Genomic DNA, 18,505 nt, shown 5'->3' with positions numbered 1-18,505 from the left:
TCTCTCACATTTGCAGATTCAACAAAAACATCCTAGCATAGTATCACTGGGTTTACTCATCCTAAAAGCATCAGTTGTAGTCACTGCTAAAATATGGAAACTCTGCCCCAAATCCAGTTATATTTGCTATATCATCTTCCAAACATCTTCCAAACAAGCATCTGGGATGAAGGGGGCTTGTGTTGTATTCATTATGTGGTGAGACTCAAGAAAGAAGGGGGGAAAAAAAAAAAAAAAAAAAGAAGGGAAAAAGCCTCAAGGAACAGCTGATATTATTTAATGCTTTTAAAACTGCCGCATATGTAATCTGTTGTGAACATCTGCTGAACCTTTAAATCAGACATTGACCTCTCGGTGTGGCTGTGTGTCGCTGTGCACCAAAGCATGTCACAAGAATGAAGCTCATGTGAAGACATGTTATGCTGTTGAGGAAACAAGTCAGTCTCTCTCAGGCTGACAAGTTAGAAAAAGAGCATTTTTACTCCTCTTTGTATCACCTGTTCTTTTTGTGCATCACGATCGGAGGCAGGAATATTAATGAGAAGCTCATATACTGCCATTTGTAATCTCTGCTCCCTGCTTATCTTTTATTTGCTCAGACAAATTACTCAAGTAATGATGTTTGGCTCGGGTGATATTTTTATGCCCGTGTTTAAACACCACAACAATAGTAGTGCAATAAAGGTGCAACTGCTAAAGCCGGTTGTTGGCTATCAAAATAGATTAATCAATGCTGATAAAGAAATGAGCTGTCTAATACTCCAGTGCAATAAAGCCTTCCTAGTATGCGTTACTCCATGTAAGTCCTTTGTTTTGTTTAGCACTTAGGCGTTATCCAATGAGCTTCAAGCTCTGTGGATTTTCTTTCCGAATAGCATCTTCTTTTTGTGTTCCAACTCTTTCAGAATAAAGCACCGGGTTTTCATATAGCAAAACAAAAATCTGGAGAGGTGCTGTCTCCTTACATGTAGCAAGAGAACTTGTAAGGGAACGAGACTCACAGAGTGAGATCTTGGTTGGATGAGCCTACAAGTGCGTGAATAACGTTTACATTTTGATTTACATCAAGCTATAGCTTAGCAGGGTGCTGGTGTAGCTCACCTGGTTCAGCAGTTTGACTATATGGTAAAGGGTACAGTGTGTGTGCCCCCTACCCTCTCCCTGATTTCCAGTCTACACTCTAATAAAAACTCTAAAAATAGCTGTTAATTCTCTAATATGTTTAACATGTTGATCCTGAACGCAGCTCATTGCTTTAAGTCTGTTTTGGAGTCTGATTGATCCTTTATGATTTTTGGTGAGCTCAGCACGGTGCATTATGGAAAATGTCGCATGGGGAGTAAGACGCCGCTGAAGAGTTTGCTGCAATGACTGCTAGCGTTGTTAATAAGTTAAAGCTTGGTACGTCTGGACCCTTCTTGCATACCAGCACTAGTGTACGGCACAAAATAAAGTATCATTAACTACAAACACCAGCTTATTTCTCTTTTAAATAGATTTTATAATGTAGGTTTCCTGTCAGGTTTACCTCTTCTCTCTGCCACCTGTGAGGATGCATATTTATCCCTCCCCAAGTCCTAAGAGCTGGGTTAGCATATGGGTTAACTGAACAATCAAATGCATGGCTGCCAAACTCGATCACTCTTATCAAATGAAGAGTATTGGTTGCAGAAACGTACATTTCTTCAACTTAGAGCTAATTTATCGAAGAGATCCGGTGTGAAGTTGTGCGTGATTGGATGATGGTACAATCCTTTTTTTTTTTCGTTTGATCAGTCCATGAGTAGTAAGGCTTGGCCTCTCTGGTTCATTCTGTTAAAAATTAAAGGCCTTTTAATAGACCTCCCTGCTTTACAAGCATTAGGTAGCACTAACAAACTGCTTCTGAAATTAGTTCACTGAGATTAGGTGTGGTGAGGTCTTGTGTAAGTTTTTAGGTCCATTATTTTATTGGCTACCACTGGAAGGAGAGACTAATGCTGTTCCCAAGCCCTGATAGATTGGGGGTGGGTTGCATCACAAACCTGGACAATAAGGAAAACACCCAGATCCATCTGCTGTAGCGACCCTTTGGGGAAAAAAGTGTAGCCAAAAGTACCTTTTAAGTTATTAGCTGTCACCGTGGTTTTTTGTGTGTTCCCAGCATAAAATGAAAATGAGAATAATCAATCCACGTAGCCTCTGCATATCTTTATATTTTAATTTGTGAAGCAGCAACAGCTGTGAGACAACATCTAACACCCAAAGGCCACCATTTCTGTTTCTCATTCCCGTTGATTGTGCCGCCAACAAGCTGTCTTTTAATGAATAACTTCATCATTATCTTTTCAGTGCAAGATATGATTTTATGTGTGCTGCCTGTCAGGTCAAGAGGAAAAGTGTCAGCGGTGATGTGCGTCTGCGACTGAAAGTCATCAGATAATGATACAAGCTATGGAAATATATCTAGTATGCCAAACAGAAGATTATGATGTAAAGATACCAAGTGTGTTCAGTTGTGTGTGGATATCTCAGTCAGAGCTTTGAACGTATTTCTTTACATGTCACATTGTTAACTACGCTCGGGAGGCATCTGTTTTCCGGACTTTGTTATTCTCTTGACATATAAGCATGTGAACGTATTTGTGTGTACGTAACAGTAGCGTCCTTAAAAAGGATCCTGATGTTTTGCACTGTTGACATTAGCTGTATTCAGATTATTGTTACTACTATTATACTTACTTATTTTTAACTTTTTGCTGTGATCAATGATGATTCTGAGGCCTCATTTACCTTGGAAGTCAAAGGAGAATCGCAGTGGGCAAGGCAACGACGAACTCATTGGATAAGGTCTTCAAATCTAAGGACATTTCTTAGCCGATGAAAACATTGATTTTCACTTTTTTTTTCTCCATGGGGACCTATAGTTGGGGAAAGTTTTCCTGGGGAAAACAGGACAGTCGACAAATTGTACGTGGTGCTGTAGAAGGATTTTATTAAAACCATAGACAGCCACCAGAAGGACCAACAAATCAATCTTGGAAGAAATCAAGCCATCAACGTCACTGGAAAGACAAAAGATATGACACGCCAACTTTGAACATGTCATCAGAACAGAATAGTCATTAAAAAAGGACATCGTTATTGGAAGAACAGTAGGAAAAAGGCAATGCGTTGGTTCGGCGCCATTAAAACAATGACAAGAAGACTTCAAACTCACACAGGATCAATGTTGCTGTACAATCCACCAGATTTAGATTTCTGAGGTGAATCTTTGCAGAGCCTATAACATATCCTGCATCCTTGTAAAAAGAGGATGACTGATATTTTCTGGCTGGAAATCAAACAAGAGGAACTGACAGTACCGGACAGCTCATTGACAATAGTAGCGGGCTGTGTCGACCCTACATGTAGTTGTGCATAAATCCCCAGGAAGGCCCAACCTTTTGCCTTCTTGTAGGAGTTGTGAAACTTGCCATGTCATTGGCATATTTTCTGACTACATTCTGGTTGAACTATTGTCTTCAATTTCAGAAACTCACATGCATTCATCTTAGCCTGTAGCCCCGCTCATGTGATGCTGTAAAACAGACTTTTTTTGTGCTTGTTTCTATTTTCACACAGTACACATTAATGTGGGCACCAACCTCTGCACCCCCCACCTCCCACAGGGTGTGAGATACAGGATCTTATGAACATGGGCATGTGTTAAACATTTTTGCAGTTTATATACAATTAAATGCTAATAGAGTGGGAGGCTGGAGAGTTGGAGGGAGTTAAATAGCTGAAAGCATGAAGTCATGCAGAGCGAGGATACAGAGGTCAGCACAGTTGTACGCATCGCCTATGGGGAGAGGTAGGCCATGGCTATACATGATTAGAGCGTGCGTGAAACTATTGTGAGCATAAATTTACTGGCATGCCTAGCTGAGCTATTGCGAGGCTCAATTATCTGTGGTTGTTCGTCCCATACTCTTGCATTCACTGCCTGTATGTATTAATTAATCATTTCAATCCCCCTTTTTCACGATCAAAAAATAAGCTAAATAAAATCGAGCCATTTTGAGTTGGCGTTTTTATCAGACTGAGTTAGTGTTGTCCGAAACACAAACACACACAAAACATTATTTAATTTGCTTCTACCAGATCACTTCAGTTGATCTGATATAAAGGGCCTGTTCAGAATAAAACAACTCAATGTTAAATATAATTTACTTTAGTGGTCATATATACAGTGGGGCAAAAAAGTATTTAGTCAGCCACCGATTGTGCAAGTTCCCCCACTTAAAATGATGACAGAGGTCAGTAATTTGCACCAGAGGTACACTTCAACTGTGAGAGACAGAATGTGAAAGAAAAATCCATGAATCCACATGGTAGGATTTGTAAAGAATTTATTCATGAATCAGGGTGGAAAATAAGTATTTGGTCACCTCAAACAAGGAAAATCTCTGGCTCTCACAGACCTGTAACGTCTTCTGTAAGAAGCTTTTCTGTCCCCCACTCGTTACCTGTATGAATGGCACCTGTTTGAACTCATCTGTATAAAAGACACCTGTCCACAGCCTCAAACAGTCAGACTCCAAACTCCGCCATGGCCAAGACCAAAGAGCTTTCGAAGGACACCAGGAAAAGTATTGTAGACCTGCACCAGACTGGGAAGAGTGAATCTACAATAGACAAGCAGCTTGGTGTGAAAAAATCAACTGTGGGAGCAATCATCAGAAAATGGAAGACATACAAGACCACTGATAATCTCCCTCGATCTGGGGCTCCACGCAAGATCTCATCCCGTGGGGTCAAAATGATCATGAGAACGGTGAGCAAAGATCCCAGAACCACACGGGGGGACCTGGTGAATGACCTGCAGAGAGCTGGGACCAAAGTAACAAAGGTCACCATCAGTAACACACTACAACGGCAGGGAATCAAATCCCGCAGTGCCAGACGTGTTCCGCTGCTGAAGCCAGTGCATGTCCAGGCCCGTCTGAAGTTTGCCAGAGAGCACATGGATGATACAGCAGAGGATTGGGAGAATGTCATGTGGTCAGATGAAACCAAAGTAGAACTTTTTGGTATAAACTCAACTCGTCGTGTTTGGAGGAAGAAGAATACGGAGTTGCATCCCAAGAACACCATACCTACTGTGAAGCATGGGGGTGGAAACATCATGCTATGGGGCTGTTTTTCTGCCAAGGGGACAGGACGACTGATCCGTGTTAAGGACAGAATGAATGGGGCCATGTATCGTGAGATTTTGAGCCAAAACCTCCTTCCATCAGTGAGAACTTTGAAGATGAAACGAGGCTGGGTCTTCCAACATGACAATGATCCAAAACACACCGCCCGGGCAACAAAGGAGTGGCTCCGTAAGAAGCATTTGAAAGTCCTGGAGTGGCCTAGCCAGTCTCCAGACCTCAACCCCATAGAAAATCTGTGGCGGGAGTTGAAAGTCCGTGTTGCTTGGCGACAGCCCCAAAACATCACTGCTCTCGAGAAGATCTGCATGGAGGAATGGGCCAAAATACCAGCTACTGTGTGTGCAAACCTGGTAAAGACCTATAGTAAACGTTTGACCTCTGTTATTGCCAACAAAGGTTATGTTACAAAATATTGGGTTGTATTTTTGTTATTGACCAAATACTTATTTTCCACCCTGATTCATGAATAAATTCTTTACAAATCCTACCATGTGGATTCATGGATTTTTCTTTCACATTCTGTCTCTCACAGTTGAAGTGTACCTCTGGTGCAAATTACTGACCTCTGTCATCATTTTACGTGGGGGAACTTGCACAATCGGTGGCTGACTAAATACTTTTTTGCCCCACTGTAAAGACCAGCTCTATTATGCTTATAGCCTTTAGAAAAAGTGCAGGTATGCCTAGCGTGTGTGCTCTCTCTCAGCTTGCTTTTTACTTGGCGTTCATCAGCATCGCCATGAGTGTGCAAGTACCTTGATAGTATGTGTTGAAGCATGAGTAGTAATTATTCAGTTTTTCTAATGCAACTGATTAAAATATTTAATTTGGCCGAGATGTCTGTTAATATTGCCTGGGGTCTTTCGTTTATGTACAGTAATAGGTGTTAATATTGAAAGGTCTTTTTGTACAAAGTGTAATGAAGCCAAGCAGACAGTAAAGCGAATATCTGCATAGTGTACTGGAGAGCTGTATACTCCATATACCTGCCCCTTTGAAAGTTCGGCAACATTCATGCTATAACGGCGCTTTGATGCCTTTGGCCAAAGCCTCGAGTTAGACAATTCATTTGGTTGAAGGATTAGACTGCTAAGCTTTTTAGTGGTAAGCTGGTCACATGAAGATCTAAAATTGGTTTTGATAGACAAGAAAACCTTGCGCCTCCTTTGGGGATTTTCCTCTCTTGAACTCCCAGACTCCTCCCATGTCATCCCTGACTTAGCAGTACATGCATGCTTCAGTGGCCATGTGGATTTGCTTGTGCTCGAGTTGTGGCTATCTGTAGGATTGGCTCACAGGATTCCTCTGAAAGCCTTTTCACTCCCTGGAACTTTTGGCCTGGTGAATGTTTTGCTTTTGTTGGCAAAGACACGAAGAATCACAGATTGTCTCTTCTGATTGCAGAGTCTGCGAAGACCTGTGTTGGGATAAAAGCTGTATTCAAATCTAAAGAAAGGGCACTGAAGTGAAGGCAGCTGACAACCAAGGTAAGAAAAAGTTTGCATGGCTTTGTGTACAACGCTGGCGGCTTGTATTAACTGTCAGACTTCGTCAATGGGATCTGTTAGTGTAATGGTACTGTGATATATTGACAGTGAAAAGCCTGGTTGGTGGTTGGTGTTACTTTTCCACTGGAACACAGTGTCTCATTTCCACAGGTACAGAGTTGATGGGGTTTTTTTATGGTTGTTTTTCAGGAGACTTCTGTATATATAGTACATATGAACTGTACACTTATTGACTGGCACTGACATGTTTGTCAGGTTCCCATGGTTTCCACCTGTCAAGAATGTCCAGAACATTGGAAAACGATCAAAAATAATCTATCCAGAGCGTTTCCTCATCTTTCCAGACGAGCTATGTTAGCAAACCTGATTCTATTTGCCACCTAAGCACCTCAAGGGTCACATGTGTTGTATGAACAAGCTCCAGACTTCATTTACAAAGGAAATCACATGCTAGATAGTTTTGCATTTTGCATGTGCTTAATGATTCTTACATATGCTGTTTCCTGTGTATGCAGCTTTTTCAGTGTGGCAAATGAAGGAAACTACACTTTGAGAACAATAACAGTGTGTTTGGGCAGTGCATTATGCGTGCCATGCAAACACATTCTCAACTGGTGCAACATCCCTGTAGGGTTGTGGAGGGTTGAGGAATCACTCAGTCTTGACAAGACAGAAAATGTGGACATGGTGGAATTAACCTTGTTCTGCAACACATTTTCTGGGCCAGCTTTTCTTTTTTGTCTGCTGGCAGCGGGTCAGCGTATCGTCTGACAGTTTACATTCCTGAAATTGCAACAGTCAACGATTTTCCCCAAGAGTGGTGTCTTGCACCGTGTTGGATTTTTGCCTTTTATCATAACTGCTACATGTTAACATGCTGTGCCTCATTGACGAGTCGTGTCTTTGATTCAAAGCGGCGTTCCTGATGACTGATGATCTCTTTCTTGCTTTATGCATGTTCTCACTGTCTAACACCACCCTGGTTGATGGAGTAATTGGAAGAAGTCTGCTGAATCCTAATCAGGTTTTGAGTCTGATACAGAAGAAGTAAAAGTGAAAGATTCATATGTAATGACTTCTGTTGGCTGAGGAGTAGGAAACAATCAAGCTTTGAGCTGCAACCTAATAAATGTTAACAGCCTGTGTCTACAATCGGAAAGTGAGAGTAACCGCATATCTAACGTTGATTAAATAAATGCATTAGAATGAGAGCTGGAGGCTGCTGACATTTCCAAGCTTTTATTTCTTTAGCTAATTCTCCAAATGCAGGTGGTCCCAGGTCAGAACTTGAAGTTGACAAGCTTGAATTACAGATTTGATATAAATCAGAGATTAACATAGAGACTCTGACATGTGGAACCGATATGGTGTTATTAGGTCCATTGTTTTTCTGAGGATTTATAACTCAGTCGGTCACAATCGGAGGGCGGCTTTGGGCACTGACGCATGGATCTATATCTTTACTTACTTTGGCTGATTACTGTCATCACTTTGCAGAGCCAAATTTCATTTTGACATTTGGGATAATGGCAGGAACATGCTCCTCTGCACTGTATAAAAGCATTCATACTGTAGATAAAGGGTAGATATGAAGCAGAGAAATTCAGGGTCCAATCATCTACAGCAGCTGAACGCATTGAATTAAAATAGTTAAAAAATGCTGAATGAAATTTTAAATAAGGTAGGGAAAAGTAGGAGAAGTTTGAATATTTTTGGAGATTGTACTATCTATATAGCTGAATCATCCAGGTTTGACTGTATGATGGTGGGTGCCACAGATGGATGTGCTTCTCTTTTGAAACCTAACTGCACATTGCTACGATGCCACGTTGTTGATTGTTTAGTGTGGGAGCACTCCTACACACTTACATTGATCTGAACACTTTTGTTTCCTTTGTACCCAAAAAAATGTAAAAGTTGTGTGATAGCATCTGGCTACGTCAAAGAGCTAACTAGCATCATAATTATTAGAAAGTTGTCAACTGCTGCTTCCCCATTTCTATAGTTCTCTAATTCTGTGTGTATTGTTAGTTGCTTTGAAGTTCTTCCTCTTTTTGATATCACATTGTTTGAATTTACTACATACAGTGGGAAAGTTACCCCACCTCCTACTAGTTTTTAAAGGTATAGTTACATAGTGAATAGGACATAAAATGGTCATTTTCGGTTGGATTTTATTGTACTCAAAGCTGAGTCCATTAGCCTGCATCACACTTTAAAATTTGTTTTAGTGACAGAAATAGTAGTTTTTGTAACAATCAATCCATCCATCCATTCATCCAACTATCCATGATCTGCCGTCATCTGTTTTATAAGGGGCAATAGTCCAGGCAGAGATACCCAGTAGCAGAAACGCCTAAAATACCTCACCTAGAAGACACCTGGTTAGGTGCCTGAACCACCTTCAAATAGTGGCTCTCTGAGGCCCTCTTGAATGACTAAGCTCTTTCCTCTGTCTCTCAGGCAGAGCCTAGACACCCTTTAGGTACAGACTGATAGAATGAGATCACAGCAGAAATGAGCTTTCTCAAGAGTAGGTGAGGATAGGAACGCAGATCATCTGGTGAATCTGCAGCTTTGCCTTCCTGCTCTTCACCGCAACAGACTGATACACAGTCTGCGTTATTATTGTGTCGTGTCAATCTACTGCTCAAGTCTTGCCTCACTTGTGAGCAAGATCCAGAGATGCTCAAACTCCTCTACTTGGAAGAAATGGTTAGAAATCTTTCTAATAGCTTAAAATGTGTCAAATATAGGGCGTTATTACTTCTGCGTCATTACTTCTGACTAAAAAGGGTGGAACTGATATTTAGGTGTGGTACTGAGATTATGTATTTCAATTGCATTTTGATTAGAAACAGAATGATGACGTGACGCACATTATAGTAGGTATCAGTGCAAACATATCAAGTGCATTTTAGATACATAAAAAAACCCTTTCTAAAATGGGCCTGCCTTCTGACATAAACTTGAATAAAAGTTCTTGACTCAAATGGTCAGGTTTGCTGGCTGTGTGAGAACACAGATTACCCATAACACACAGATAAACTCTGTAACAGCAAGATAAATATCTGTAGTTGACAGAGCCTACCGCAGTTTATGAATTGTAGTACTGACTAAAAATGAAACGCTTGGCGTCTGAGTGTTTTGTAGTTTGCTAATTGCTATTAAACCAGAAACCACAATATAATCCTTTTCTAATTATAGTCAATTGACTTTTCTGTTGTGCTGCGCCGAGCGACTAAATCAAAACAAAGCAACCTCTGTCAGCGGATTGAGCGTCGGGCATCGCCTCTGTATACCCTCGTGGCTCTCAGGTGGCAGAGAGAACGAGCAGATCCACTCCCTCCCCATCTGTCGTGCCCGTCAGGGGAATCACCTTCTCGCTCTGGCACACACTTGCAAACAGACGCACACACACATCCACCTGGGAATGCATTCACAGCTACAATCATAAACAAGAGCAAGCATAATCAAATGAGCATCCACAAGCTCACAGTCGCTGATAAAACAAATGGGACGCATTCCGATTCACGCAAAGATAATCTGTGAGCTTTGCTTATCTGCAGACAGGATGTACCTGGGGATGTGTAAAGCAGGATAGGCAAAGTGTGAGTGGGCTGAAAGCCAGTGGCTGAATTGCTTTTTTTCTTTGACAGTTTGACTCACCACCTCCCTGGGTAATCCCAGCGTTCGCTTTTGGACAACTCGCGTACCAAGCAGCAGTTTCACTTTGATTGAATTGAATTCGTCAGATGGCCATTCAGGCCTTTGCTGCCACTAACGGGAAGACATAAACTGTATGACAGTCAAAGCTGCGTAGAAGAGAGACACAGTGACATTTAAACTGAAACCATTTCAGTCAGACAGATGAGCGTTCAGGCTGTCTCTGTATTAATGCTGTCTCCTTTTCTGTGACATTTGAATGAGCTTTTTTCCCCCTCCACATTGGTGATCAATAAAGTAACTTAATAACCTGCCTCGAGACTCTAGGACGATTGGACAGAAATGAGTAGCGTCAATTTAGTGCAGTTTTATTCTGCAAGGAAGCAAGGGTTTCATTTGATATTTCCAGGAACAATGGAAACAATAACTGAATAATGACACTGACTAATACCAGGTGCGGGTTTACCTGCGTTTTGGCTGGAAACATGGCTGGGTGTCAGTGAAGCAGTAGAGACATGACACTGTTATCTTATTGTGGTTTTTTTTCTTTCTTTCTTTTTGTGCAGCGCAAGTGCTCTTTGCTTTCCAGCGTATGGGTTTATTGTGTTGTAAACAAGGGGCAGCTATAATGTTAGGCTGCAGCATTATCGAGGTAGCGTGTGTGGTATTTTTATGAAACTGTGTGGTTTTTGGGACGGCTCTCTCATTCACTCACAGGAAGTGGTTTTTGCCTCTTTTCTGCAAAGCACAAAATGTTCCTCTTTTGCAGGTCTCCTGATACTTATTTCATTCATTTCTTTGTGATCACGCCAACATCTGTATTAAAGGCGAGCTCTGCTTGGGGTCAAAGCGGAAAAGTGCAAACCGCAATTGGTAAAGATTAGAAAGGTTTTGTGGTGTAACGTAGCTACCCCTGAGGGCCGCGTTTGTATTTGAACTGTAGTTTATTGGTGCTGCACAGAAAAAAAGATAACGTGAAATACATATTAAATATATTTTACCAACACAGCCTGTTTAGATTGTCTTTCAACTGCATTCTTTTCATTACATGATTTGTACTGCTTTGTTGTAGACAAGATAACTGGCACAATGGCACAACAGGGAAGGAAATAGTACTCAGCACCATCTACTCTTCTTCCTGTCCTTTGTTTGTTGGCCCCACTTCAGTGCTAGACTTTTAATCTTCATATATGAAGGTGCTCTAGTTAAAAGTTAAAGTCCAGAGGAGCCTGCACTCACCGAGATGCACTCGCTCACCCTCTGAAATACTTGCTGTGTGGCCCAAACGCAAAATAAACAGACCAGACGAAAGACACACCGGGAGTATATTTCCCACTTCGAGCAGCACGGGGAGAAAGAAGTGACGAGAGAGGGAGAGCCTTGTTCACATACACTCACTAGCCATTTCATTAGGTATACTATACTTAGTATTGAGTGTGAGCCCGTTTTGCCCTTAATTCCTCATGGCATAGATTCAACAGTCCTGAGAGATTTTGGGCCGTATCGACATGACAGCATGTCACATTTCCTGCAGGTCTGTAATGTAAATCTCCTGTTTGACTACATCCTAAAGGTGCTCTGTATGATTGAGATTTAGTGACTCAGTTTCCTCAGCTGACAGGCGTGGCAGTCGGTGTGGTCTACTGGTGCTGTAGCCCATCTGTTTCAACATTTTGGGCGTATCCTGCATATCTTGGCTGTAATGAGTGGCTATTTGAGTTACTGTTGCCTTGCTGTCACCTTGAGGTGTCTTTAGAGATGCAGCAGTAACTCAAATGAGCAGACGCTCTTCTGCAACTGAGGTATGCAGACGAGCATCTGATTATTGCCTAATTATGGTGCTGTTGCTTATCACCTTGAAGCAGTCCTCTGAACTCTGGCATTAACGAGGCGTTTTTGCCCATAGAACCGCTGCGTACTGGGTAGGGATGGTTGTGTGGGAAAATCCCAGCAGAGCAGCGGTTTCTGATATCCAAATGTGTCTGTAATCACACAGTTGCTTTAACCTCTGATTTAAAATTCAAAACAATAGAAATGTAAAAGTGCAGAGGTGCTAGCCTGAGGTTGCACGGTACGAAACAAAGCAGAGCTAAACACAATCCACAGTTCTGATAGCTTGTTTTAATCGACCAGCTATCGCAAAATGAAAATCTGGATCTCATATCATAATTGTTTTAACATTTTCTTCGGGGGGAATAAAAGCTGCATCAGAAGAAGAAAGCCAAAAATAGATTCAATTCTGTAGCTTTAAGTCCTGCACAATCTCAACATTTTAACAATAAATGAACCAAAACTTCATTTGCAAATGCTTTTGAGGGACTCCTCAAACATGTTTACATTGACTTGTTTTGCTATCGTGTCACACTGTCATTGAAAAAAATGACGTTAGATTCATGTAAAATAGGCAGCAGCTCACTGCACAGGCAGTGCACTTTAATCGGCTACAGAACTGACTTCTCTTTTATATTCCTCCCACTTTGTAAGCCATGATTGCAGCCACATGCCGTTGTTCCATTCAGATCACATACTGCAACACTAAGTCTTCACCAGGCTCTTTGAATTGCTTGTCACTGCAACAGCTCCTGTCAGACAGCCAACTGTACTTCCTGGTGTGAAACAGATCTGATTGTATCGACTGCTATCTAGTTTCAAAGTAACAATGAGGCAGTTCTTTTAGCAACCCAAGCTGGAAACATTTTTCTAAGTTCACAGGTTTCACGGGGAGCTTGTGTTTCCATACACCGCAGCGGCAGCAAATCTGACAGGAATACAAGTTTCTTTAAATGTTGACATTTTAATGCATCCATATAACAGACAGGTTAGTGGAGTCCTGAGGTTTTGCACACTCAAAATAACGAACATGGTCGTGCAGCTTTTTCCAAAATAGCATTATGTGTAAACAGTCTGTCACGTGTCAAAAACCAGCCGAGGGGGCCAGAACTACTCCACTAATAAAAGTCATTAATTACTCTAATTTGTCTACTTTGTAAAAATCTTGAGCCACCCCCCTTTTCTTTATGTTTTGTTTCCAAGGAGCCAGACCCTCTTGTAATTTTTTAAGTGGTCTTGAACAATAGTTTTCTAGGATTTTTGAAAGTCTTTCAAAGATTTCTTTTGGACATTGGCTGGGATGTTTTTGTTTTTTTGACAAACCTGGATATGTGGAAGATAACAGAAGGTGTAAAAGGCCTCAAAATATCTACAGCAGATGAACAGTAGCTAAAAGGCATGTCCCTAAGAAACAGGAAAGATGCATCTAGTCCTTCAGTTGATCCACCTGCTGTTGAACGAAACCTCATCGAAAGTCACATCTCTGAATTGGAAGGAAATTTGGAACAAAATTACTTAATAACTGAACTGAAACAGGTGAAAACAGGTCTTATAGGGTGATTAAATCAAATCTGAAATTTTTTGGATCAAATCATCAATAATATGCACAGAGAAAGTCCAGGAAAGAAATACAACGTCTACAGCCGTCTGTAAAACACGATGGAGGCTTTGTCTTGGTTTGGGGCAGAATTTCAGCAAGTTTTGTTGGAGATCTTGTCAAAATCAGTTGAATTATAAACTGTCATTGTGCAATATTTGAAGCAGTTTGTATTTAGAGGGATCAAAAGCTGCTAACGAAGACCCAAAGTTCCAAAGAAGAACTTTGAAAGCCCTTCGAGAAGCCTGGAAAACTATACCTGAAGACTATTTAAACAAATGACAAGAAATCTTGCTTAAGAGAGTTTAAGCTTTGATGAAGATTAAATGTAGTCATGCCAAATGTTGACTTTTAAGCTTGTTGAAATTGCTGCATCTGTTTCCCTATGAAAGAACTAAAACAAGTTGTCACCGCTTGTTTAAATGAAGGTAAAATGAAATTAATAGTTTCAAGTAATTGCACACATTTGATTTAATGGCTGTTTTATGAATACTTTATACTCCATTAAGCACCAAACCCCAGTTCACATTTCCCTCATGTTTATTAAATGGGTGCATTTAGTTCTTTTCCCTTAAAAAAATCAGTGCCCCCTCCCCACTTGTTAATGTTTCCGAAAGTGGTGTCAGTTGAGTCACGTAACAGGTGCAGCAGGCACAAGATCCTGCCCAAACATTTTGGCCCCCCCGCCATGTTATATATGTAGTATACAGTCCAGCCTGTCCCTGTGGTGCCAGAAAACACGCTCAGCCACACCAGACAGATCATTTTGCTTCTCTGGCTAACGTTGCCCTGCCTGTGTTTGGTCTCGCTGTCACGGTTCAGCTATATGGGACTATAGATAAAGGTAACATATACCTTGTGATGTCTTTCACCTCAAGCTAAGGACCAAAACATCTGAGCTACTGCTGCTTTACAAGTTTAATGAATACGCCTTCAGCATGGATAAGAAGCACTGTACATTAAATGTTGATTGGATAGAAAGTAGGTCATTTTGTTGCATAAGCTCTGAGGGAGTACATACAAGAACATGCTGGCTTATATTTTTCTATACTGAGTGTTTATCACAGCATGTGGTAGTGGTGGTGGAGCGTTAGTGCACAGTGTTGATGTTAAATGCAGTTTGTGCCATCTGCCCAGAAACTTTATATATTTGTAATGATGTAAAGAGACAGAGAGAAGAAGGAACGATTAAAAAAAACTGACAGAGACGTTGGAAAGAGACTTGAGGAAGGGGAAGAGGAAAGAAGTGGCCTGTGACCGGTGGGCAGCGTTAACCAGTTTAGAAAAAGGCATTCCAGCGCTTTTGTTGTCGGGCCACAAATATTCCAGTCTTCCCTTCCTACTCCTTTGCCACACAAACAAAGTGAACTCCGGCAAAGGCGGAGAAGAGAGAAGACATTTAAAGGTCTCACGTACAGTGGACATCATTGTGTCCCATCTGTTAGCTCTACACTTTGTTTGGCTTGAGTTTCAGCCATACATGTGTATGAGAGTTTATTAAAGACAGACTAAGGAGGAAATTGAGTCCAGCTTCAGAACTTTGTTTGCAGATATGAATGCACGCACAAACACCACCTCCCCCGCGCACACAGGCGAATGTGCGCTCAAATACGTCGAGTATATTCAAATGTATTTCTTAACCTCCTAAGACCCGAACTCTTCCACGGCATGCATTTTTAATTTCTCTTTGATATTTGGGCTGATTGTGGCCTGATAAATGTAAAAACAAAGAATTAGCAGATTTATTTTTTTTTACCTAATTTTAGTTTCTAAGAAAAATGAGAGCCACATATGAGGATATTCATTTAAAATTTTGATAGAACAGTAGCAGTATGCTGTCCTCGTAAGTGGATATCAGGCCCTTTTAGAGCAAAATTGAGTATTTTGGTCTAAGTAACCCAAAATGTGATCTCCACATATGTGGACGCCAGGTCCTAGGAGGTTAAGCTTTCAAGCACATAGTGAGGAGATGGACGCAGGAAGGTACTGGTGCACCTTTTGTACTGTATTTGGATGAGTTCCAGGTCATTGACCCGAGTCCTCCACTTTCTCATTAAAGATACAATTCTAGAATCTGAGCAGACTCAGCTCAACATGCCATCACTACTAAAAGCCATATTGGGACATTTTCCCTCCACCACTGGAAGGAGACCTATAGGAGAGCAGATTGTGAAGTAAAGTGAATAATATTGACACAATTTTTTTAACTTATTGCTTGGTTGAACATTAACTGGGTATATGCTTTAATTTTTGGCAACTTGATGACAGCAACAGAGAAGGTATAAGCCCAAACGTATGGTTTCAGATTATATTACAAGTCTTATTTTCTCTCACTTTAAAGCCTCTGCTTTGCTTTGTCTTAAAGCTAGCTGTTATAACGGTTGCCATTTTTTTTATTGTTTGATGTCTCGCTAAGCTGGCAGCTGATGAGTTATCTCCATTATATCAATTGCCCATGTGCCGTTTGGCAAAGTACCTAATCCAAGTCTGTCAGGGTTAGTTTAGCTGTAATTCTGCCAATGTGGTTTGACAAACTTCTTCTGTGTGGATGTGTTTGTGTGTGCAGGTGCTGTCAGAAACTTTGTTCAGCACTTGTCCGTTAGTCAGATAGGCCTGCAGTGCACACGCTTCTTTTTCCACCAAATATTTGAGAATCTTTAAGCTTTTTTTTATTTATAATGCACCAAATCACAACAACAGCCACAGCCAACAGACGCTACAATAATACAGAGGAAACTCGAACAATCAGATGACCCCCTGTGAGCAAGCACTTGGCAAAAGGGGGAAGGAAAAACTCCCTTTTAGCAGGAAGAAAACCTCAAGCAGAATCAGGTTTAGGGAGGGGCAGTTATCTGCTGCGATGTGAGGGGAGAAAGACGGGGTAAAAGACGAGAGCGCTACAGATTAATAATAACTAAAGTTTAAATGCAGAATGTTGTATAAAAAAATCAGTATGGCTCATATTTCATTGTTTTTTTCGTTGCTAGGCTATTGAGATTAATTAAGTTGATTATATTCGTGTGACCCCACCTCACCCTAGATGATAATCTGTGTGTATGAGTTTCCATTTGGATATTGCTACAAGTAGAATAGGCGACTGATAATTTGGGGGTAAAAGATTTGGGATAAAAGAAGTTTTACTCTCAAGCAGAACAGAAAAGAGAAGCGACTGGAGACAAATCTCACAGTGAGTCAACTTTTGAACTATTAGCTGATTGAGATTTTCCTCGGATTTGTTGTGAGGATGCTGGATTATGGGATTGTACAAACGCAGTAAGCAGCTCACTTTGCAGCATGGGTTGTCTGTGGAGTCTACGGTGAAATCCGAAGAAATGATCAGCTCTGTGGGGTGCACCAGAAAGAGTCTGCTCCCTGTTTTCATCCAGCTGTCCATTTCTCACAGTTATTAAATTCATTTGTAAGAAGTTTACCCAACAAAGTGCACAGTAGCAGCTATAGCAGTGCTTCTTAGTGTGAATAAATGTAGCCCTAATGTGAGCCTGAGTATATACTGATCAGTCTTAGTTATTACACACAAAGCCTGGTGGGGTTAGGCTAAAGTGTCTTAGACTCGTTAACATGGCTCTTGAGCCATTACTGGGCACTTCTTGCAGGATGGTGGGACACACTGTGCTGCTTAGGGAGTGCCTTTACCATAAGATGGGTGGTGGGTTGTTTCATAACATGGATGAAAGACCCCCTAAGTGCAGAACACTTAACTGTGACTAAGTGATCACTGTTACTAACTTCACCTGTCAGGGATTTTAATCTGTGTCTGATTTGTGTGACTGTACCTCCCAGTGTGTGTGCCCACATTTGTATCAATTGCTGTAGTTGACTCTTTATATATGCCTCCCTGTCTGTTCGTAACCCTATTTGTGTTTGCGTCTTCTTGCGCCGTGTCTCTGAATGCGTCTCATTGTGTTCATCACTGCCCATGTGTGGACTCCCAAGGCTGTGTGAGTTCATTGTGCGTGTCTCCTCCTGTTTAGATAACGCCAGTGTTGTCCATACGCGGAGAGACAACTGCAGAGGCATACACTATGCATACTTATGTGGTCAGAAGCCTATGTTTTATGGAACATACTGTACTGAGCTGCTCTGCTGCAGTAAAGGGGCTATAAATAGAAGGTGCTGATAAAGAGTAAGAAAAAAGGGGGCACGGTGTGAAATAGACTCACCAAGCCGGTTACAGTTTAAACACTCAGACAGGAGCTTAAGGAACACCAGACTGGGCTTAAACCAACACTACGGTAGATTATATAACCGTGAGCAATATTAAAAGCACAAGTATTCTCAGTATTGACTTTGAATTGATGTGTCTATATTTATAGTAGGGGTTTGGCTTTCATTACCTGACGTATTTATGATTTTCATTAGTGAAGGAACGCAGAGTCATATATGTTAACTGTGAAGGCTGAAACCACATTGAGGTCTGCCAGATAGGTTCACTGGGGGAACAATTCAACTATTCTTCACCAGCACAGTTGGCCAGCCTTACCTGGCATTTGCACCGGACCTCATTTTCATGTGTTGTTTTCAAAGGAGGACCTTTTTCGTCTTTGACTTTGTATGCTTCTGTTGTTTGTACAGTAGCTGCAGTCATCACACTGCACCGCCCATGCATTACCAATCCACAAACAGTCATCTCAAGACAGTTTATATTAGAAGTTAAGAATCTCAACGAAAGAGCTGCGGCGGAGAGAAAGTTCTCACTTCCAACA

At 41.3% G+C, this 18,505-nt stretch overlaps 1 protein-coding gene across 1 annotated transcript in view; it reads left to right on the top strand.

The window, feature by feature from the left end:
* Positions 1-18,505, top strand: part of thrab (thyroid hormone receptor alpha b) — a 168,591-nt gene that overhangs the window by 18,163 nt on the left and 131,923 nt on the right. Inside the window, exon 2 of the mRNA XM_080872288.1 lies at positions 6,585-6,667. The gene's annotated coding sequence lies outside the window, so the exon portion shown is untranslated. The remainder of the gene's footprint in view (positions 1-6,584; positions 6,668-18,505) is intronic.

The sequence above is a fragment of the Rhamphochromis sp. 'chilingali' genome (assembly GCF_963969265.1).
Source record: "Rhamphochromis sp. 'chilingali' genome assembly, chromosome: 22".
NCBI classification, from domain to species: domain Eukaryota; kingdom Metazoa; phylum Chordata; class Actinopteri; order Cichliformes; family Cichlidae; genus Rhamphochromis; species Rhamphochromis sp. 'chilingali'.
This window is presented reverse-complemented; position numbering and strand designations above follow the sequence as displayed.